The sequence below is a fragment of the Salmo salar genome, chromosome ssa16, assembly GCF_905237065.1.
Source record: "Salmo salar chromosome ssa16, Ssal_v3.1, whole genome shotgun sequence".
NCBI classification, from domain to species: Eukaryota; Metazoa; Chordata; class Actinopteri; order Salmoniformes; family Salmonidae; genus Salmo; species Salmo salar.
Window position 1 is genome coordinate 93,714,661 of NC_059457.1, and position 24,228 is coordinate 93,738,888.

Here is a 24,228-nt window from a genome sequence, read left to right on the forward strand (position 1 = left end):
TTATGATCTAGGATCAGGTCCCCCTCTTATCCATTATGATCTAGGATCAGGTCCCCTCTTATCCATTAGGATCTAAAGCCAAACATGATTCTAGATCAGCACTCCCGTTGTGAGGCGCTTTTGAACACGGCCCTGATATCTCAGAGCTGCTATACGGTGGCCAACTCTTGTCCTGGGGGGAGCTATGCTCCTGCAGGGTTTTGTTCCGGCCCAACAGTCACAGACTTTATATTTATGTTTTTCTGCTATCCTCTCGTTTTTGAGAAAGTGTAAATAAATAAATACAATTATTTCTCAGATATACAAGGCACTTCATCAGATCTTCAGTCTGAAACAGAAATGTCAGTAGACCCTGGTCTAAAGTAGTGCACTATATAGGGAATAGGGTCCTGGTCTAAAGTAGTGCACTATATAGGGAATAGGGCTCTGGTCTATAGTAGTGCACTATATAGGGAATAGGGCCCTGGTCTCTACATATGGAAAATGTTTCCAAATACCATCCTATTCTCTAGGGATGTAGTGCACTACATCGGGAATAGGGCCCTGGTCTCTACATAGGGAACATGTAGTGCACTACATAGGGAATAGGGTCCTCCTCTGGTCGGGCAGATCAGACGTGAGTCGTGCCCTGGCTGCAGGCAGGGTTAGTGGTAGTGTTGTTTGCCTTCATATACAGACCTTTCTATCCCGCCCAGGGCCATCCCTCTGTGGGCACGAGAACACCAGGAGACCCCCCTGAATGAATGAAAGGACATTTTAAAATACATAGTTGCTTAGTTGCTTCAGCAGTTTTAGAACAATACAGTCATCAAAATGGACGATTAAAAACACAAAGTCTGACTTATTGCCATTGTGGTCCGTACCTGGCCATGAGAGCTGCCCGACCAGCAGATAAAGATGGCAGCACCCAGCTCTTTCTTTAAGCCCTGGTGTACCAGAGGATTATAGAAGTCAGTGATGACACTGAGTTGTCCAGCTGAGAGACACCAGACCCAGCACCTCCTGCAATCAGGAACAGAATTCCAGCTGCCGTGGCAACCTGGGGCTTGGTTCCGGAACCCTAGGGCCGGGAAGTTGGTGCACTTCCTGCCCCGCGATGCTGGTCGACCATGGAAACCAAGAAGGGAAATGGTGTTGCTGCAGGTCTCCGGGGAGAGCCAGCATGGAGTCATACACCTTGACCAGGAAGAGAAGAGGAAGTCATGCTGATACCTCAACTGTTAACATGCACTTTTAGTTTTAATACAGAACCATCATCACCTTGTGTATGTAGGTTAAAATGTCTACTCACCATCTTTAAAAGTTAATAAAACACCAGTCAGAGACATTTTACATTTACATTTTAGTCATTTAGCAGACGCTCTTATCCAGAGCGACTTACAGTAGTGAATACATACATTTCATACAATTTCATACATTTTTTTTTTTTTTTTTCCTGTGCTGGCCCCCCCGTGGGAATCGAACCCACAACCCTGGTGTTGCAAACACCATGCTCTACCAACTGAGCTACAGGGAAGGCTAGTCTTTTGAAAATATGCTTGTTACTGAAAATAAAAACAGCTTTGCATAAACTAGTGGTGTCTCCAGATATTTGGATGCCAGGTAGGAACCTTGTCACTTGTATTCTCCAGAGCGTATTCTCCACTAAAAATAGTGCACTATATAGGGAATAGGGAAGAAGGAGAGATCTTTTTAGCCTCTGACCTCGTGATCTATCCTCACAGTTCATCCACATCGTCTCCCAGAAGGTCTGAGCGGTCACTAGCCCAGCTGATAAAGGCTGGGACTCTCCACGGCAACAGGACCGAGATGATTACTGACCAGCCCCCACCACCCCTGAGATGAACTTTCATTAATCCCCCCGGGGAAATTAGTTGGTCATCCTTACAGCCATAGTATATTCACAACAGTTAAATATATATATATATAAAAATCATATGATCATATATGATTGGTCAGGTAAAACGTGCAGTATAGTCTGCACAGTGGCCATTAAAGTGCAGGGTGATGTCATGCACTAGCGGTTCTGGGGGAGGGGGGCGGCGCGCCCTGTGACAACAATTTTGGCCCCCTAAATGTGGAGTATGAAATAATTTTTACATAACTCCTTTTTGCTATCTTTCTTTATTTTTTTTACATCCGTTATTAGACAGTGGCAACGCGGAACACTAATGATTATGAACATGGTCTTTTGCCTGCTAATGCAGTGAAGAAAACGATATGGCAACAATAACGTCTAACAGTACAACTGGCCCCCTCTAACAGTATAACTGGCCCCTCTAACAGTACAACTGGCCCCCTCTAACAGTACAACTGGCCCCCTCTAACAGTATAACTGGCCCCTCTAACAGTATAAACTGGCCCCCTCTAACAGTACAACTCCCTGGCCCCTCTAACAGTATAACTGGCCCTCTAACAGTACAACTGGCCCCCTCTAACAGTATAACTGGCCCCCTTCTAACAGTACAAATAACTGGCCCCCTAATCTGGCCCCAGCTTGGCCCCGCCCAGTTGAAATAGTCTAGAACCACCACTGATGTCATGTGGTGTTGGACTGACTACCTGCAGCCTGACAGACATGGTGGTCAACAAGACTCCTGAACTACTGCTACCTACAGGGTTTTACTGGAGCCAAAACCGATCGGATCAATAAGGACATGATGCAATGAGACAGCGATAAATTTACCTTTGAGAAATGGGTCTGAAGAAGAGAAAAAAACTGCACTCTTCCTCAAAAGGTGTAGGTCTAGTATGAACCACCCGGGGTTACATCTCACATGGTCCGGAGTCGGCTCCTCGGGCGTTATATTCACATAGGCTTCATATATCCTCTACTGTATTTATTTATTTATTTAGCTCCTTTGCACCCCATTATTTCTACTTTGCACTTTCTTCCACTGCAAATCTACCATTCCATTGTTTTACTTGTTATATAGGTCCCCTGTGGATCAGTTGGTAGAGCATGGTGTTTGCAACACCAGGGTTGTGGGTTCGATTCCCACGGGGGACCAGTACCGGGAGAAAAAAAAAAAAAATTAAATGTATGCATTCACTACTGTAAGTCGCTCTGGATAAGAGCGTCTGCTAAATGACTAAAATGTTAAATTGTATTTACTTACCACCATGGCCTATTTATTGCCTTAACTCCCTTATCTCACCTCATTTGCTCACATTGTATATAGACTTATTTTTCTACTGTATTATTGACTGTATGTGTTGTTTTACTCCACGTGTAACTCTGTGTTGTTGTATGTTGTCGAACTGCTTTGCTTTATCTTGGCCAGGTCGCAGTTGTAAATGAGAACTTGTTCTCAACTAGCCTACCTGGTTAAATAAAGGTGAAATAAATAAAATTAAGGATGTCCCAATTCCAGGTTACATATACTGCCTTTACAGAGTATGTTTTTAAATGGCATAGAAATAAGGGGTAAAGGTAGATAAAAAAAATGTACTTGCATAAACCAAATTGTTTGACAAACTCAAAGGATGAGGTTGGTTTTTGTCAAAGCATCCCATAAATAAAGCAACCCGTAAGCATTGGTCACCTGCTGCTCAACTGTGACCTAGTCCTTCTGGGAATCAACAGCCAGAACTGATTCCTTTAACAAGACAGTAGGGGGGATTGATTTATACAGGTAGCACGCTGGTGTCACCGGTTAATTAATAAACGAGCACAAATCCAATAGCATCTCACGACAACAAATCGACGGAATGTAAAAAGTATAACATGTTTTGATCATGTCGCCGTTCTGAAATGAGAGACACAGACAGATAAAATCACTAATTGACTTCATTCAATATTAGCCGGTGACAACGTTCAATTAGAAACGTTATCAAACACGTTGCAACAATGTTCCAATGTAACCCATAATATCAACACAACATACCTTCAATGTAGGGCGGGATTTTGTTTTTTAGTATCCTCCAATCACAATACGTATTTTTCTGCCGTAAACGATACAGACGTGAATATCATCCAATGAAATGTTCGACGCGATACGTTAGGTTGGACGGTGGCGTCGTCGCTGTAGCTACGCGCTAGGCAAGACGAGCAGTATGGCGGAAGAAGAGATTGAATTTGAGTTAAAAGGTTTTAAAAAAGAATTGGAGAGTTTATTTGTCACTAACTCAAGTGAAGAATACGGACTTCAAAGCAAGTTATATTGTGTACGGTTCTGTAAGGTACGAAATGTATTGAAATCACATCTGGAAAAGCGAAAGAGTTGTTTTTTCCCCCCAGTACAGGCTCGAACTAGCTAACGTTAGCTAGCTAGTTAGGGCCAGAGCTCCTTTCTCTAATCTATGCTAGGGCTAACTAGCCAACCTATTCCCCTCCCCCAGGAACAGACAACTAACAACCCGTAAATGGCTAGCTAGCAACCAATAAACCAACCTGTTTGTGTTATGTTACATATGTTATATGTATATGCTAATTCACCCTTTTTTCAAAATGCATGATAGTAGCTTAGCGACATGGAAAAGCATTGTCAGTCAAGTCGTTTTCGGTAGCTTGTTTGTTAGCCAAGTTATCTGCAGTTCCCAGTTTAGCTAGTTAGTTAGCTGCTAGTTTACCAACAGTAGATTCGTTAACTTGCTAAGACGTCTCGTGGAATTCAATGTCTGTACTTTCATTTGAAGTTTATTTTTCCTATTTGTCGTATTGAGTAAGTCATGTTTTAGCCAGCTAGATTGTAACCAAAGATGGCTAACGCTGTGTTGTAACATCTATTAGGATTGAGGCGTTAACGCTACAGTGTCTAGTTAGTCTGACTATGGCCTAGTTAGGTAATAATGTAGTTAGCGAAGTATTCAGTTCCTACTAAATAAGTTGAGCTGATGATACAGTGAAAGGGACAACAATTGTTTTTAATTGGGCCCATCCAACTTCTTGGTATGGTTTCCCTATCCACTGTGTTTATTTTCCTTCCCCCTTTCCTACCTGTATCTCTCCCCCTTTCCTACCTGTATCTCTCCCCCCTTTCCTACCTGTATCTCTCCCCCACTTTCCTACCTGTATCCTTCCCCCCACTTTCCTACCTGTATCTCTTTCCCCCCCACTTTCCTACCTGTATCTCTTTCCCCCCCACTTTCCTACCTGTATCTCCTTCCCCCCACTTTCCTACCTGTATCTCTTTCCCCCCCACTTTCCTACCTGTATCTCCCCCCACTTTCCTACCTGTATCTCCCTTCCCCCCACTTTCCTACCTGTATCTCCTTCCCCCCACTTTCCTACCTGTATCTCTTTCCCCCCCACTTTCCTACCTGTATCTCTCCCCCCTTTACTACCTGTTACTCTCCCCCCCACTTTCCTACCTGTATCTCTCCCCCCACCCCTTTCCTACCTGTATCTCTCCCCCCCTTTCCTACCTGTATCTCTCCCCCCCACTTTCCTACCTGTATCTCTCCCCCCCACTTTCCTACCTGTATCTCTCCCCCCCACTTTCCTACCTGTATCTCTCTCCACCCCTTTCCTACCTGTATCTCCTCCCACCCCCTTCCCTGTTTCTCCCCACCCCTTCCCTCTCTCTCTCTCCTCCCTCTCTCCCTCCCCTCCCCCTGTAGTTGGTGGAGGTGTATTCAGGACGATGGCAGGTACCCTTGCCACAGCTCCAGGTGCTCCAGACAGCTCTATGTTCCTTTGTCCAAGCCTCGGCCTGCTTCCCCGTCTGACTGTGAACATGTATGCTACACACTGAGTAGCCTTGCCCTGTAAGTATGAGTGTTGACTTGTTTACCTGCTCCTTGGGGTACATAGAGACTGGGGGTGACAGGACACTATCTCCAGTATGAGTGTTGTTGTTTACCTGCTCCTTGGGGTACATAGTGTCCTGTCACCCCCAGTCTATCTACAGCTGAGTGTTGTTGTTTACCTGCTCCTTGGGGTACATAGTGTCCTGTCACCCCCAGTCTGAGTGTTGACTTGTTTACCTGCTCCTTGGGGTACATAGTGTCCTGTCACCCCCAGTCTGAGTGTTGTTGTTTACCTGCTCCTTGGGGTACATAGTGTCCTGTCACCCCCAGTCTGAGTGTTGCTTGTTTACCTGCTCCTTGGGGTACATAGTGTCCTGTCACCCCCAGTCTGAGTGTTGTTGTTTACCTGCTCCTTGGGGTACATAGTGTCCTGTCACCCCCAGTACTGCCTGCTCCTTGGGGTACATAGAGCTGTGTCAGGTCACTCCCAGTATGAGTGTTGTTGTTTACCTGCTCCTTGGGGTACATAGTGTCCTGTCACCCCCAGTATGAGTGTTGTTGTTTACCTGCTCCTTGGGGTACATAGTGTCCTGTCACCCCCAGTCTGAGTGTTGCTTGTTTACCTGCTCCTTGGGGTACATAGTGTCCTGTCACCCCCAGTCTGAGTGTTGACTTGTTTACCTGCTCCTTGGGGTACATAGTGTCCTGTCACCCCCAGTCTGAGTGTTGTTGTTTACCTGCTCCTTGGGGTACATAGTGTCCTGTCACCCCCAGTCTGAGTGTTGTTGTTTACCTGCTCCTTGGGGTACATAGTGTCCTGTCACCCCCAGTATGAGTGTTGTTTTTACCTGCTCCTTGGGGTATCATAGTGTCCTGTCACCCCCAGTCTGAGTGTTGACTTGTTTACCTGCTCCTTGGGGTACATAGTGTCCTGTCACCCCCAGTCTGAGTGTTGACTTGTTTACCTGCTCCTTGGGGTACATAGTGTCCTGTCACCCCAGTCTGAGTGTTGACTTGTTTACCTGCTCCTTGGGGTACATAGTGTCCTGTCACCCCCCAGTCTGAGTGTTGACTTGTTTACCTGCTCCTTGGGGTACATAGTGTCCTGTCACCCCAGTCTGAGTGTTGACTTGTTTGACCTGCTCCTTGGGGTACATAGTGTCCTGTCACCCCCAGTCTGAGTGTTGTTGTTTACCTGCTCCTTGGGGTACATAGTGTCCTGTCACCCCCAGTATGAGTGTTGACTTGTTTACCTGCTCCTTGGGGCATAGTGTCCTGTCACCCCAGTCTGAGTGTTGACTTGTTTACCTGCTCCTTGGGGTACATAGTGTCCTGTCACCCCCAGTCTGAGTGTTGACTTGTTTACCTGCTCCTTGGGGTACATAGTGTCCTGTCACCCCCAGTCTGAGTGTTGACTTGTTTACCTGCTCCTTGGGGTACATAGTGTCCTGTCACCCCCAGTCTGAGTGTTGTTGTTTTACCTGCTCCTTGGGGTACATAGTGTCCTGTCACCCCCAGTCTGAGTGTTGACTTGTTTACCTGCTCCTTGGGGGCACATAGTGTCCTGTCACCCCCAGTATGAGTGTTGACTTGTTTACCTGCTCCTTGGGGTACATAGTGTCCTGTCACCCCCAGTATGAGTGTTGTTGTTTACCTGCTCCTTGGGGTACATAGTGTCCTGTCACCCCAGTCTGAGTGTTGACTTGTTTACCTGCTCCTTGGGGTACATAGTGTCCTGTCACCCCCAGTCTGGAGTGTTGTTGTTTACCTGCTCCTTGGGGGTACATAGTGTCCTGTCACCCCCAGTCTGAGTGTTGTTGTTTACCTGCTCCTTGGGGTACATAGTGTCCTGTCACCCCCAGTCTGAGTGTTGTTGTTTACCTGCTCCTTGGGGTACATAGTGTCCTGTCACCCCAGTCTGAGTGTTGACTTGTTTACCTGCTCCTTGGGGTACATAGTGTCCTGTCACCCCCAGTCTGAGTGTTGTTGTTTACCTGCTCCTTGGGGTACATAGTGTCCTGTCACCCCCAGTATGAGTGTTGACTTGTTTACCTGCTCCTTGGGGTACATAGTGTCCTGTCACCCCCAGTCTGAGTGTTGACTTGTTTACCTGCTCCTTGGGGGTACATAGTGTCCTGTCACCCCAGTCTGAGTGTTGACTTGTTTACCTGCTCCTTGGGGTACATAGTGTCCTGTCACCCCAGTCTGAGTGTTGTTGTTTACCTGCTCCTTGGGGTACATAGTGTCCTGTCGCCCCAGTCTGAGTGTTGTTGTTTACCTGCTCCTTGGGGTACATAGTGTCCTGTCACCCCCAGTATGAGTGTTGACTTGTTTACCTGCTCCTTGGGGTACATAGTGTCCTGTCACCCCCCAGTCTGAGTGTTGACTTGTTTACCTGCTCCTTGGGGTACATAGTGTCCTGTCACCCCCAGTCTGAGTGTTGTTGTTTACCTGCTCCTTGGGGTACATAGTGTCCTGTCACCCCCAGTCTGAGTGTTGTTGTTTACCTGCTCCTTGGGGTACATAGTGTCCTGTCACCCCCAGTATGAGTGTTGACTTGTTTACCTGCTCCTTGGGGTACATAGTGTCCTGTCACCCCCAGTATGAGTGTTGACTTGTTTACCTGCTCCTTGGGGTACATAGTGTCCTGTCACCCCCCAGTCTGAGTGTTGACTTGTTTACCTGCTCCTTGGGGTACATAGTGTCCTGTCACCCCCAGTCTGAGTGTTGTTGTTTACCTGCTCCTTGGGGTACATAGTGTCCTGTCACCCCAGTCTGAGTGTTGTTGTTTACCTGCAGTATGGGGTACACTTAGTGTCCTGTCACCCCCAGTCTGAGTGTTGACTTGTTTACCTGCTCCTTGGGGTACACTAGTGTCCTGTCACCCCAGTCTGCAGTGTTGAACTTGTTCCTGCTCCTTGGGGCACATAGTGTCCTGTCACCCCCAGTCTGAGTGTTGGACTTGTTTACCTGCTCCTTGGGGTACATAGTGTCCTGTCACCCCCAGTCTGAGTGTTGTTGTTTACCTGCTCCTTGGTACATAGTGTCCTGTCGCCCCCCCAGTCTGAGTGTTGTTGTTTACCTGCTCCTTGGGGTACATAGTGTCCTGTCACCCCCAGTATGAGTGTTGACTTGTTTACCTGCTCCTTGGGGTACATAGTGTCCTGTGCACCCCCCAGTATGAGTGTTGACTTGTTTACCTGCTCCTTGGGGTACATAGTGTCCTGTCACCCCCAGTCTGAGTGTTGTTGTTTACCTGCTCCTTGGGGTACATAGTGTCCTGTCACCCCAGTCTGAGTGTTGTTGTTTACCTGCTCCTTGGGGTACATAGTGTCCTGTCACCCCCAGTCTGAGTGTTGTTGTTTACCTGCTCCTTGGGGTACATGTGTCCTGTCACCCCCAGTCTATCTCCAGTATGAGTGTTGTTTTCTAGGGTGACTCTGCTCTTTTCAGCCTTGTTATTTATTCCACGGCCCTGTTGTAACATTTATTAAAAGGAGGTAAGAGGCTCAAACAGTCCCCCCTCCCTTTCTCTCCCCCCCCCCCTTTCTCTCCCCCTCCCCCTTTCTCCCCCCCTTTCCCCCTCTCCCCCTCCCTTTCTCCCCCCCCTCCTTTCTCCCCCCTCTTTCTCCCCCTCCTTTCTCCCCCCCCTCCTTTCTCTCTCCCCTTTCTCCCCCCTCCCTTTCTCCCCCTCCTTCTCTCCTCCTTATCTCCCCCCCTCCCTTTCTCTCCCCCCTCCCTTTCTCCCCCCTCCCCCTCCCTTTCTCTCCCCCTCCCCTTTCTCTCCCCTCCCCTTTCTCCCCCCCCTCCCCTTTCTCCCCCTCCCCCTCCCCTTTCTCCCCCTCCCTTTCTCCCCCCTCCCTTTCTCCCCCCCTCCCCCCTCCTTTCTCCCCCCCTCCCCTTTTTCTCCCCACAGGAGTGCTTTTGAGCTGTTGCTGTTTTTGAACAGGAATAAGATCCTGCAGGATCCCTTGAAAAATATCCTGGATTCGTTCCAGGTGAGTTGTCTTACAAATATCGTGAATCATAGATATATGGCAGTGATGAGTTGACTCCCCTTCCTTCCTAGCCTGGTTCCAGATCTGTTTGTGCTGTTCTTGCCAGCTCCTGTGGTTGTTGTCATGTCAACAAGACGACACAAAGAGGCTGTGTTGTAATCGGCAGACCAATCGGATCATATCCATTTGAATCAGCTGACCAATCAGCTGACCATTTCTCACTGCTTTATGTAATGCTGTAAAACGTCACTCTTGAGTTTGACAAGATGGCACATAGATCTTGGACCAGGCTAACCTCTTCCTCCTCTTTCAGGAATGTTTTTCCCAGCTGGAGAGGCACCAGAACATCCACCTGCTGCAGGTGGGACAGATCATCAGAGAGAAGGGACCGTGGACCAACCCCATACTACAGGCCATCCTGAAGCACTCACAACTGCCCCGGGATGAAGGTGAGAGACTGGGAGAGAAAGGGAGGATGAGAGGGAGAGCCATGGACCACTTCAACATACTCATCCATACCATGTTGTATTTACTGACTATAAATCTGTTGTGTAAATATCTGCTCTGGAGTCGTCCCGTCTATAATGACAGTTAACTACAGGTTTCTCTCTCTCTCTGTGGATTTAATATTTACTACTGTAACATCCCAAATATAGAGCACTATTTGGGATGCAACAATGACCCTTGACCTCTCTCTCTCTCCACAGTGGACCGGTACCTAGGCTCAGAGATGCAACAATGACCCTTGACCTCTCTCTCTCTCCACAGTGGACCGGTACCTAGGCTCAGAGATGCAACATTGACCCTTGACCTCTCTCTCTCCACAGTGGACCGGTACCTAGGCTCAGAGAGATGCAACATTGACCCTTGACCTCTCTCTCTCCACAGTGGACCGGTACCTAGGCTCAGAGATGCAACATTGACCCTTGACCTCTCTCTCTCTCACAGTGGACCGGTACCTAGGCTCAGAGATGCAACATTGACCCTTGACCTCTCTCTCTCTCCACAGTGGACCGGTACCTAGGCTCAGAGATGCAACATTGACCCTTGACCTCTCTCTCTCCACAGTGGACCGGTACCTAGGCTCAGAGATGCAACATTGACCCTTGACCTCTCTCTCTCCACAGTGGACCGGTACCTAGGCTCAGAGATGCAACATTGACCCTTGACCTCTCTCTCCACAGTGGACCGGTACCAGGCTCAGAGATGCAACATTGACCTTGACCTCTCTCTCTCCACAGTGGACCGGTACCTAGGCTCAGAGATGCAACATTGACCCTTGACCTCTCTCTCTCACAGTGGACCGGTACCTAGGCTCAGAGATGCAACATTGACCCTTGACCTCTCTCTCTCTCCACAGTGGACCGGTACCTAGGCTCAGAGATGCAACATTGACCCTTGACCTCTCTCTCTCTCCACAGTGGACCGGTACCTAGGCTCAGAGATGCAACATTGACCTTGACCTCTCTCTCCACAGTGGACCGGTACCTAGGCTCAGAGATGCAACATTGACCCTTGACCTCTCTCTCTCTCACAGTGGACCGGTACCTAGGCTCAGAGATGCAACATTGACCCTTGACCTCTCTCTCTCCACAGTGGACCGGTACCTAGGCTCAGAGATGCAACATTGACCCTTGACCTCTCTCTCTCCACAGTGGACCGGGTACCTAGGCTCAGAGATGCAACATTGACCCTTGACCTCTCTCCACAGTGGACCGGTACCTAGGCTCAGAGATGCAACATTGACCCTTGACCTCTCTCTCTCCACAGTGGACCGGTACCTAGGCTCAGAGATGCAACATTGACCCTTGACCTCTCTCTCTCCACAGTGGACCGGTACCTAGGCTCAGAGATGCAACATTGACCCTTGACCTCTCTCTCTCTCCACAGTGGACCGGTACCTAGGCTCAGAGATGCAACATTGACCCTTGACCTCTCTCTCTCTCCACAGTGGACCGGGTACCTAGGCTCAGAGGTGCAACATTGACCCTTGACCTCTCTCTCTCACAGTGGACCGGTACCTAGGCTCAGAGATGCAACATTGACCCTTGACCTCTCTCTCTCCACAGTGGACCGGTACCTAGGCTCAGAGATGCAACATTGACCTTTGACCTCTCTCCACAGTGGACCGGTACCTAGGCTCAGAGATGCAACATTGACCTTTGACCTCTCTCTCCACAGTGGACCGGTACCTAGGCTCAGAGATGCAACATTGACCTTGACCTCTCTCTCTCTCCACAGTGGACCGGTACCTAGGCTCAGAGATGCAACATTGACCTTTGACCTCTCTCTCCACCAGTGGACCGTACCTAGGCTCAGAGATGCCACATTGACCTTTGACCTCTCTCTCTCCACAGTGGACCGGTACCTAGGCTCAGAGATGCAACATTGACCCTTGACCTCTCTCTCTCTCACAGTGGATCGGTACCTAGGCTCAGAGATGCAACATTGACCCTTGACCTCTCTCTCCACAGTGGACCGGTACCTAGGCTCAGAGATGCAACATTGACCTTTGACCTCTCTCTCCCACAGTGGACCGGTACCTAGGCTCAGAGATGCAACATTGACCTTTGACCTCTCTCTCCCACAGTGGACCGGTACCTAGGCTCAGAGATGCAACATTGACCTTTGACCTCTCTCTCCACAGTGGACCGTTACCCAGGCTCAGAGATGCAACATTGACCCTTGACCTCTCTCCACAGTGGACCGGTACCTAGGCTCAGAGATGCAACATTGACCTTTGACCTCTCTCTCCACAGTGGACCGGTACCTAGGCTCAGAGATGCAACATTGACCTTTGACCTCTCTCTCCACAGTGGACCGGTACCTAGCTCAGAGATGCAACATTGACCTTTGACCTCTCTCTCTCCACAGTGGACCGGTACCTAGGCTCAGAGATGCAACATTGACCCTTGACCTCTCTCTCTCTCCACAGTGGATCGGTACCTAGGCTCAGAGATGCAACATTGACCTTTGACCTCTCTCTCCACAGTGGACCGGTACCTAGGCTCAGAGATGCAACATTGACCCTTGACCTCTCTCTCCACAGTGGACCGGTACCTAGGCTCAGAGATGCAACATTGACCTTTGACCTCTCTCTCCACAGTGGACCGGTACCTAGGCTCAGAGATGCAACATTGACCTTTGACCTCTCTCTCCACAGTGGACCGGTACCTAGGCTCAGAGATGCAACATTGACCTTTGACCTCTCTCTCTCCTAACAGTGGACCGGTACCTAGGCTCAGAGATGCAACATTGACCTTTGACCTCTCTCTCTCCACAGTGGACCGGTACCTAGGCTCAGAGATGCAACATTGACCTTTGACCTCTCTCTCTCCACAGTGGACCGGTACCTAGGCTCAGAGGTGCCAGTGTTCTTTGAGCTTCGTGTTCGTTACCTGCTGTCCAGTGAGATGTTCACCGAGGCTGTGGTCTTGGCTAAGACCTGCTCTCAGCACCCTGTTGCCGGACCACCTGTTCTTCCGACAGGCCTACCTCACCTGTCTCTTGAAGGCATCGCTCCCCTCACCATATGCAACGAAGAGGTGAGGGAACAAACTTTGGTTATTAGGATTCCTGGGTTCTCGATAAAAACATCTGCTAAATGACTTAAATATAAAATGTTGGGATTGGGGGCTAATGACTGCTGGGGCTATTTACTGTAACTGATATGCTAGCTGGGATGTACGTTAGAGATGAACTGATATGCTAGCTGGGATCTACAGTAGAGATGAACTGATATGCTAGCTGGGATCTACGGTAGAGATGAACTGATATGCTAGCTGGGATGTACGGTAGAGATGAACTGATATGCTAGCTGGGATGTACGGTAGAGATGAACTGATATGCTAGCTGGGATGTACGGTAGAGATGAACTGATATGCTAGCTGGGATCTACAGTAGAGATGAACTGATATGCTAGCTGGGATGTACGGTAGAGATGAACTGATATGCTAGCTGGGATGTACAGTAGAGATGAACTGATATGCTAGCTGGGATGTACGTTAGAGATGAACTGATATGCTAGCTGGGATCTACAGTAGAGATGAACTGATATGCTAGCTGGGATGTACGGTAGAGATGAACTGATATGCTAGCTGGGATCTACGGTAGAGATGAACTGATATGCTAGCTGGGATGTACGGTAGAGATGAACTGATATGCTAGCTGGGATGTACAGTAGAGATGAACTGATATGCTAGCTGGGATGTACAGTAGAGATGAACTGATATGCTAGCTGGGATCTACAGTAGAGATGAACTGATATGCTAGCTGGGATGTACGGTAGAGATGAACTGATATGCTAGCTGGGATGTACGGTAGAGATGAACTGATATGCTAGCTGGGATCTACGGTAGAGATGAACTGATATGCTAGCTGGGATCTACGGTAGAGATGAACTGATATGCTAGCTGGGATCTACGGTAGAGATGAACTGATATGCTAGCTGGGATCTACGGTAGAGATGAACTGATATGCTAGCTGGGATCTACAGTAGAGATGAACTGATATGCTAGCTGGGATGTACAGTAGAGATGAACTGATATGCTAGCTGGGATGTACGGTAGAGATGAACTGATATGCTAGCTGGGATGTACAGTAGAGATGAACTGATATGCTAGCTGGGATGTACAGTAGAGATGAACTGATATGCTAGCTGGGATGTACGTTAGAGATGAACTGATATGCTAGCTGGGATCTACGGTAGAGATGAACTGATATGCTAGCTGGGATCTACAGTAGAGATGAACTGATATGCTAGCTGGGATGTACGGTAGAGATGAACTGATATGCTAGCTGGGATGTACAGTAGAGATGAACTGATATGCTAGCTGGGATGTACGGTAGAGATGAACTGATATGCTAGCTGGGATCTACGGTAGAGATGAACTGATATGCTAGCTGGGATCTACAGTAGAGATGAACTGATATGCTAGCTGGGATGTACAGTAGAGATGAACTGATATGCTAGCTGGGGATGTACAGTAGAGATGAACTGATATGCTAGCTGGGATCTACGGTAGAGATGAACTGATATGCTAGCTGGGGATCTACAGTAGAGATGAACTGATATGCTAGCTGGGATCTACGGTAGAGATGAACTGATATGCTAGCTGGGATCTACAGTAGAGATGAGAGGATGAGGTTTTGACAAAGATGATGTGTTTTGTATAAGAGCACCAACTAATTGATAAATGTGGTGGTTGCAGTCCATATTTGGAGTTGCTTCCTTCTCCCCGTGTTTGGAAAGGTTTAGTAGGTCACGTATGTGTGTGGGTGGTATTGCTAACTACAGGTAGAAGTTATTTTTTTCTTTCTTTTTATCATCTGTTTACGTCTTCGTCTTGGGCGACGTCGTTAGGGATCTAGCAGTGACGTAGTGGGGAGAAATGGCTCGACTCTGATCACCGTTTCGCCGAGTGAAGTAAACGGTCCCCTGATGTCGTTGAGCTGCGTTTTACCCTCCACTCACGCCACTGGAATCTCCCGTATAAATGCCTGAACGATGTCACCATTTCTCCTTCTCTCTACCTGTAGATGTCCGACATCGACGGTAAGGATGCTGTGGATATCGTGTGTAACACGGAGAGTGAGGAGAGCGACGAGACTCTTCTGTCCCTCTGCACAGCCTTCCTCTCTCAGCAACTACACAGAGGAGATATGTTCTTCACGTGGTGAGGCTCGTCACGGTCAATACTCACATCGTACCGGTCTGTGTTCTACGTCGGGGGACGTCTGTGTTCTACGTCGGGGAGACGTCTGTGTTCTACGTCGGGGGACGTCTGTGTTCTACGTCGGGGGACGTCTGTGTTCTACGTCGGGGGGACGTCTGTGTTCTACGTCGGGGGACGTCTGTGTTCTACGTCGGGGGGACGTCTGTGTTCTACGTCGGGGGACGTCTGTGTTCTACGTCGGGGGGGCGTCTGTGTTCTACGTCGGGAGGACGTCTGTGTTCTACGTCGGGGGAACGTCTGTGTTCTACGTCGGGGGGACGTCTGTGTTCTACGTCGGGGGACGTCTGTGTTCTACGTCGGGGGGACGTCTGTGTTCTACGTCGGGGGGACGTCTGTGTTCTACGTCGGGGGACGTCTGTGTTCTACGTCGGGGGGACGTCTGTGTTCTACGTCGGGGGACGTCTGTGTTCTACGTCGGGGGGACGTCTGTGTTCTACGTCGGGGGGACGTCTGTGTTCTACGTCGGGGGACGTCTGTGTTCTACGTCGGGGGACGTCTGTGTTCTACGTCGGGGGGACGTCTGTGTTCTACGTCGGGGGGACGTCTGTGTTCTACGTCGGGGGGGACGTCTGTGTTCTACGTCGGGGGGACGTCTGTGTTCTACGTCGGAGCGTCTGTGTTCTACGTCGGGAGTTCGGATAACACATTCTCTCTCTCTGCAGATGGTACTAGGTAGAGATAACAGATACTCTCTATCTGGGTTGTTCTGTGTCAGCCCAAACACATTGTCCTGGGACTGGGTTGTTCTGTGTCAGCCCGAACATATTGTCCTGGGACTGAGTTATATCTGGGTTGTTCTGTGTTAGCCCGAACATATTGTCCTGGGACTGAGTTATATCTGGGTTGTTCTGTGTTAGCCCGAACACATTGTCCCGGGACTGGGTTGTTCTGTGTCAGCCCAAACACATTGTCCTGGGACTGGGTTGTTCTGTGTCAGCCCAAACACATTGTCCTGGGACTGGGTTGTTCTGTGTCAGCCCAAACACATTGTCCTGGGACTGGGTTTGTTCTGTGTCAGCCCGAACACATTGTCCTGGGACTGAGTTGCATCGCAAGAGATAGAAAATCGATCCTATATCACACAACTGACTTAATGCAATATCCAATCAGTGAGCAGAAACAAGCTGACTCGTCGTATCGTTCCGTGTGGAACTCTGACCCCAGTTTTCATAGCTGTCAGTGCTGCTGCAAACTGTGACGGATGAGGCATTACCAAATGGGAAATGTACAAAGCATTGTAGAGACGGCATGGCTCGTCGTGGGCTACGTGGTCTGGCCAGTCTGTCGTGGTAGAAGGGAAGATCGTTCTCTTGTCCAGTTTCAACATGACCGATGCTAACTAGCTTAGCTCATTTATGGTCTGGCCAGTCTGTCGTGGTAGAAGGGAAGATCGTTCTCTTGTCCAGTTTCAACATGACCGATGCTAACTAGCTTAGCTCATTGATCTGATGTATGACCGGATTGGATGTTGCATTACAATTGAATTACTTTGTGTATCAGCAACGCTGTTTGAGATGGTTACCTGCATCTGGATAGACACTGTGTCCAAATGGCTTTGTGGGTCTCCTGAGTGGCGCAGTGGTCTGAGACACTGCATCTCAGCGCTAGAGGCGTCACTACAGACCCTGGTTCAGCGGTCTAAGGCACTGCATCTCAGTGCTAACGGCGTCACTACAGACCCTGGTTCAGTGGTCGAAGGCACTGCATCTCAGCGCTAGAGGCGTCACTACAGACCCTGGTTTTCGAATCCAGGCTGTATCACAACCGAGCCGTGATTGGGAGTTCCATAGGGCGGCGCGTAATTGGTCCAGCGTCGTTCGTGTTAAGAGTTTGGCCGGGGGTTAGACCGTCCATTGTAAATAAGAATTTGTAATGAAATGACTTGTCTAGTTAAAATAAAGGTTAAATAAATACATATTTAAAAAAAAAAATTATTATAAATACACAGGGTTTATTATTGAAGTGCTGATATCTATTTATCCTGCTTGTTCTTTGATGTTTGGGGGTTTTCTAGGCCTGGTTACTGTTCAGCACCTTGTGATAACTGTTAACATTAAAAGGGCTTTATAGACAACATTGATTGATTTGATCTTGGACCACTTCCTGCTCCCCCGTTGGGATCTGATTTACAAACCAGTTTTTTTTTTATTGAGTCAGCTAATGAATAAACTGTAATTACATATTATAATTTTTTTTTAACCCAGTAAATAATTCACTTTTTTTTTTTTTATTATTAATGAAGTGTTTTTATAATTTGTTATTGAATCACTCTTCCTCTCACAGGGACTTGGTGTTTATATGGAGTCGACTCCGTCTGCGGATCAACCCGTCCAAACAGGCCTTCCTGGAAGAGAGTCATCGATTGATGCTGTCCGCCACCAACATCAGATCAATATTCTCTTTCATTAGAGTGATCCTTGCAGAGGTGAGCCAGGACCTCCTGTGACTGTTGATTTGGACTTTTTAATTAAAAAAAATAATAATTTTTATTGTAATTTTATTGGTAAGATTCCAGCTGACATTTTTTTTTTTTTGGGGGGGGGGGTGTTCAGATGTAATGGAGTTGTTGAGGTAGAGGAAGGATTTAAAAATCTTTTTATTTGGGTTGTACCTAGCTAAAGTGGCTTACGGTCAGCGTTCTTTAGATGCTTGTTGATGATTTCATTTTTTTTATTATTGTTTTATTTTTAAACATTTTTTTTTTAGTTTGTTTTCTGTTTTTACATGTCAGAGCCTTTTGTTCCCCCCCACTGTTTTATCTGATTACTGTGCATACTAGAGATATGAATAGAAGCCATGGCTTTTTCTGTTGTTGTTGGTTTGACTGAGAATTGTGTTGAACTGACAAACAACATGAGCGTTGGACTAGTAACCGAAAGGTCGCAAGATCGGATCCCCCCCCTCCCCGAGGTGACAAGGTACAAAATCTGTCGTTCTGCCCCTTGAACAAGGCAGTTAAACCCCCACTGTTCCTAGGCCGTCATTGAAAATAAGAATTTGTTCTTAACTGACTTGCCTAGTTTTAAATAAAAATACCATCAGCTTAGCATGATGCTGGGGTACGACTCATGTGGCCCCCTTTATTTATGGTCCCTGGTTAAAAATAGCACACTATAGTATATAGGGAATAGTTTATCTTTTGGGACACGGCCCTGATCGTGATTAGGCCGAGTCTTTAGTAGAATTGTTTGTTTGTTTTTCAGTAAAAAAATTGACATCTTTGATGAAGATGAGCAACAAAGACTGGATAAATACATGATACAAATACTGAGCTATAATTGTATTCTCCAAAACATTTTGATATAATTTTATACTCCTATACAATCGTTTAAGGAAAGATTTTAGTTTCACAAGTACATTTTTTCTTTTTTTTTTCTTCTTCTCTCTCATAGAAGGGTTGGTCATAATTATTGGCACCCCCGTCCTAATTATTGGCACCCCCGTCCTAATTATTGGCACCCCTGTCATAATTATTGGCACCCCTGTTTTTCAAAACCTCGCCTTGCAAAATATAACGGCATTGAGACTTGTTCTAACTAGCAATGTGTTTATTTTTTTCTTCTCTGCTTATACGTTCTGATTTCGACACCAAACCCACCGCTGCTGTGTGTGTTGCCAAAGAGCTCTATATTCATGTCATCCAACTAATGTAAACGGCTGGAGTTTTTTAAATGACATCGGCACTTGGATTGAAACCGGGTGCTTTGGTTAGATCACCTGTAAATAGAGCTCTTCGTCCACGCAGACCAGCGGTGGGTTTGTTGTCCAAATCAGGATGCATGAGCAGAGAATAACCCCATTTACCTACTGTAAAATATGGTGGTGGATCTTTGATGTTGTGGGGCTCTGGGTGCTCCGCCGGCTCCGCCTGGGTGCTTCCGCCGGCCCTGGGGCTCTTGCAAACCTTTCAAAATGGACGCATTTTGCGTACCAACTATTCAATTCTCTCTCCATGTACGCAGATGCGTTAAAAGTAGGCAGAAATGAATAGGGCCTATTTTATTTTTACTTTTTTTTTAATAAATAAAATACATCCACAAAGTAAATCTAACATCCTGTTTCTCGAGCTGCGACACACAGACATGTACGGAGTTTGTGTCAACGGGCATGGAGATGAATACATCATTATTGGACGTAGCTGCCTCGTGTCTGCCCCTCCTGTTTGTTGTGATGCTGAGTTTGCCGACAGTCAGATTGTACGTGAATGCATGGACAAATCCCTTTTGGACTCCGTGTGTTGTGGGAAGGTAAACACTAATAGTTTCAAGCTAACGTTAGCGAACAGAAGATGGACATTCGGTGGGCTCTGAAGTTCCAGCAGTTCACTCGCATTTCCTAGTGAAAGAAATTTAAATGCAAATATGGAAAAAAAAATAACAGGTTGCATTTGTGCGAGTGTGATACATTTTAATTATAATTGAGATCAGATTCACAAATGGCACACGCACGAGCGTGCGGGGAGGAAAGACGACCCCAATTCGGGACACGTGCGCGTCTGGTACTCTTAAATAGTTGGACAGGGTTGGCAGGTCTGTTCTTGTTAAGGTCAACGGCGTCTTCGACTTTTTAACCAGTACCAGGACGTTTTTAGCCAGGTTAAATCTGGTTGCCAGGAGGATAAAACGTCGCCGCAAGACAATAACCCCAATAACACATTAAAAATTCACAAAGAAATGTGTTCATTGACCCCAAAAACTACATTTTAGTCATGTTGTCCATCAGTCTCCGGACTTGAACCTCATTGAAAACCGCAGATTAGCGGTTTTTTGAATTGAAACAGTCCATAAGCGCAGATTAAGGATATCAAGGATCTGGACAGATTCTGTATGAAGGAATGGTCTATGATCCCAGTGTGTTCTCCAATCTGGTGAAAGGCTCAGCGCCGTTATCCTCGCAGAGTGAGGGATTGAAAACCCAGGTGTGCAAATCATTTTCACCTTGTCTCTCTTGAGACGACAAAAAACTTGTTAATTAAACAATCTCTTTCTCTGAGAAATGGTATTAGTATCAAATAATCTAGTTACGTTTTGTTTTGAGTACAATATAGCTCAGTATAGCTCATCTTTATCAAGGGTGCCAATCATTTTGGACCTGACTGTTTGTCTATATAAAAATACATTGTTTTTGGTAATTCGCTGACCCCCTTCTGTTCTATTTCTGTTTTCCTCTCCCAGCTGGGAAAAGATGGTCTTCAGTTCTGTGTGGAGCTCTGCACCCACGCCCTCCAGACAAACCCCTGCGACGCCTCCACCAAGTCCCTCATCTACAAGACGGTAGCCTACCTCCTCCCCAACGACCTGGAGGTCTGCCGGGCCTGCGCCCTCCTCGTCTTCTTCCTGGAGCGTACCGTGGAAGCCTACAAAACGGTGTTCCTCCTCTACACGCACCCCGACCAGGAGTACCACGTCGAAGCCGGTCCCATCGGGAACCACATCCGCTTTGAGATCCTCCAGACCCTGAAGAGAGGTCTCTACTTCGACCCAGAGTTCTGGAACCTTTTGAATCTCCGGACCAACTGCCTGAAGTTGATGAGCGAGAAGAAGGCGGCGTTGGCAAAGATGATGATGATGGAGGAGGAGGAGGATGATGGGTGGGTGTCCAACTACTGCAGCACCGACACCAAAGAGCCCTGTTGCAGCTGGAGCGCTGACCTGTCAGAGTGTGTGCAGCCTGAACCAGCACAGAAACACGTTCAGATGAAACCCTTTCACCGGGTAACGGCGCCCAAAAGGCGGTTCCAAAAAGAACAGAAGAATCACGTTTCGACGGCGCCGATGGCAGCCAAACGTGTCAAAGGTCAAAGGTTCGAAAAGACCTCTATTGTCGAGCCGCAGCAGCTGCCTGTTAATCATGTGATGGCGAAAGCGAAGATGGAGAAGCCGACTGAACCCCCTGTTGTTGAGGAACAACCTGTAATAAAAAGAAGAGGGAGGAAGCCTGGGCCGAAGCCGGCACCGCGTTCATCTGTCAAAACAACAGAGTCCTCAGCTGAGACCTCCTCTGTCAGACGGTCCTTCAGACAACTGGACATGGCGCAGGAGAACCTGGCCAGGCAAGTCAGTCACAGACCACATAGGCACATGACCAGACTCTCGGAGAAGAAACCTCCCAAACGGAGGGGTAGGAAACCCCGTTGGCTACTGGAGGGTATGCGTTCCAGGCTGAGAACAGTGCTCCCCGGAAGGGTCGCCAACCAGGGAGGAAACCTCCACAGCAGAAGACCCAGCAGACACCAGTGGATAAGACCAATAAGACCTTTAAGTCTGGTGCCGCTGTCAAGGAAAGCACAACCAAACAAAAGAATGCCGTTACCTCACAAAATAAAATGGCGTCCGCTCGTCTAACAGCTCCGAGGGAACAGGAAGGTAAACGTCAGAAGGAGATTCCTGCTACTAACCACCTACCAGCAGTATCTCCTGCTCATGACTCAAAGCTGGAGGTTTCCTTACCTGACAACGAAGTGTTTGGGTTCTTCCATGAGGATTATCTCAGTAGTAGGCAAGGACTGGTGACTCTAAACTGTGATAAATCGAAGGCACCAATCCAGGCACAGTATCGGGTGAAGGATAGACTCGGAGAGGCGTTTATCCTTTCCGCTCAGAACGCCAGTCTCTTCATACAGCAGTTGCACAACTACGCCCAGACGCCTAAGGCGGAAGGTGTCACGTTGAATACCGAAACCTGTTTGTTGAAAGCGACAGATGTCCGTCCCTCCTTAAACCAAAGTTGTCTGCCGGTGTCGTGTGATGCTTCGGGGGTATTTTACCAGACGTCTGCAGTGGAAATGGAAGTTGAGGTCTCCTCACAAACTGTCACGGCAACTGCCACTGATATGACTTTCACACCACGAGGTGGAGCTGTTGAACACATCGAAAGTCCCAAGAATGAGGAAGGATTCTCTACTGATGCTCAGGAAACATGTACTCCATCTGTTCCCTCAGTGAATGTCATTGTTCCTAATAACACAGGAAGAAGAACAGATACAAATGTAACTAATGTCCCAAGAGAACCAACGGAAGTTACGAATATTCCGAAAAAGCAAACCGTTTCTGAAGTCGGGGATATTTTAGAATCGTCCAGGAAGTCAGAAGTTACTGATATTCTGAAAGAGGCTATGGATATAGCAAACATTGGTGTGGATGAAGCAATGATGGGTGACGGTGACACTGGCTGCGTCCCTGGAAAGGAAACTCGGGAGCTTGTTGTTCTTACTCCTTTCTGCTGGTTGGCTAATACCTCAATGGAAGCGTTTGCCAGAGAGTTTGAAAAGTTTGCCAAGGGTCCGGATTCTGATGTTGTCGTAAAAAGGAGTCGGTGACGCACCAGACCACAGATAATGTCTCGCACAAAACGTTGGAGACGACACCGTCAACGTCTCCAAAAGTCATCCCTAAGGCCGTCGCAGACCCGGTGGTCCTTGAGGATACTTCAGAAGTAACCAAAGTCGCCCCACAGGACACTACAGACATCCTGGAAAACATGGACACTCCACACACTCAACAGGACACCCAACTGGACATTAAGGGTACCTCACAAAACACTGAGCCGGAGGATAGCCCAATGGCCGCTGAGAGCGTCCCACAGCTCACTGATGAGACCCGGCAGCTTGAGCACCCCTGAAAGGCACTGTGGGTACTCCAGAGGTGCCTGTGGACTCGACACAGGACAATGACACCCCTCAGATCACCGAATACCCCCACAGAATAGGCAGGACATAGGACAACTCACAGAGGACACCCTGAAAGTCACTTTCACTGAAGTCACCCCACAGGCTACTGAGGACCAGACAAAATCCACTGTGGATACTCCAGAGGATGTGGACACACTACCACAGAACACAGAGGAGGACAGCTCGGAGGTAATTGAGGATGCCCAGGAAGTCACTGTAGACAGCCAGGAAGTCACTGTAGACAGCCAGGAAGTCACTGTAGATACCTCCGAGCACATTGAGGACGCCCTACAAATACAAAACACTGCAGACACCCTACAGCTCACAGTGGACGCCTCAATGGTCGCTGAAGAGCTCACCAAGGACACACGTGATGCCACACAGAACAATGGGGACACGCCACACCTCCATGAGGACACCCTACAGGACACACCGGTCACTGAGGACACCCCAAGAGTCCCTGAAGAGACGTCACAGGAACCCAAAGACACCTCAAAGGTCAGCGGAGATACCCCGATGATTACTGAAGACACCCTACAACACAGTGAAGACACCCCACAGGACACACAGTACAATTCACTGGTCACCCCGAAAGTCACTGAAAGTGCTCACACTCCAAAGGTCACCCCAAGAGTCCCTGAAGAAACGTCACAGGACCCCAAAGATGCCTCAAAAGTCATTGAAAACTCTCCACAGGAAACACAGGACACCCCAACTGTCTCTGGGGATATCGGACAACATCCTAGAGGTGGCACCCCACAGGAGAATGAGAAAAACCCACTGGCATATCGCTGTAGTCTCTGCAACAAGGTTTTTAAAGGCAAACGTGTTATAGCCCACGCCATGTACCACTTCCGCAGAGACCAATGTATGTTCTGTAGGATGCTGTTCAAAAACGACCTGCTCGCCATGATGCACCTGTCCCAACACATCGACAAGTTGAAAAAAGGAAACCTAGCGTCTGATATTGAGGAGGTCCGCGAGAACTGTAAAGCTGGGATGTCAGACACGCCTGGACGCTCAACGCAGAGGGGTAGACGGGGGACGCAAGAGGATCCCTGTAAATTCCACAGAGTCCGCAGAGTCGTCAACTCCGGATAACAGGAAGCTACGGTCGACCAATAGGACCTCCTCT

At 48.0% G+C, this 24,228-nt stretch overlaps 1 pseudogene; it reads left to right on the forward strand.

Moving 5' to 3' along the window:
• The first annotated feature begins 3,997 nt into the window (after positions 1 to 3,997).
• Positions 3,998 to 24,194, forward strand: LOC106575011 (uncharacterized; annotated as a pseudogene).
• The last annotated feature ends 34 nt before the right edge of the window (positions 24,195 to 24,228 follow it).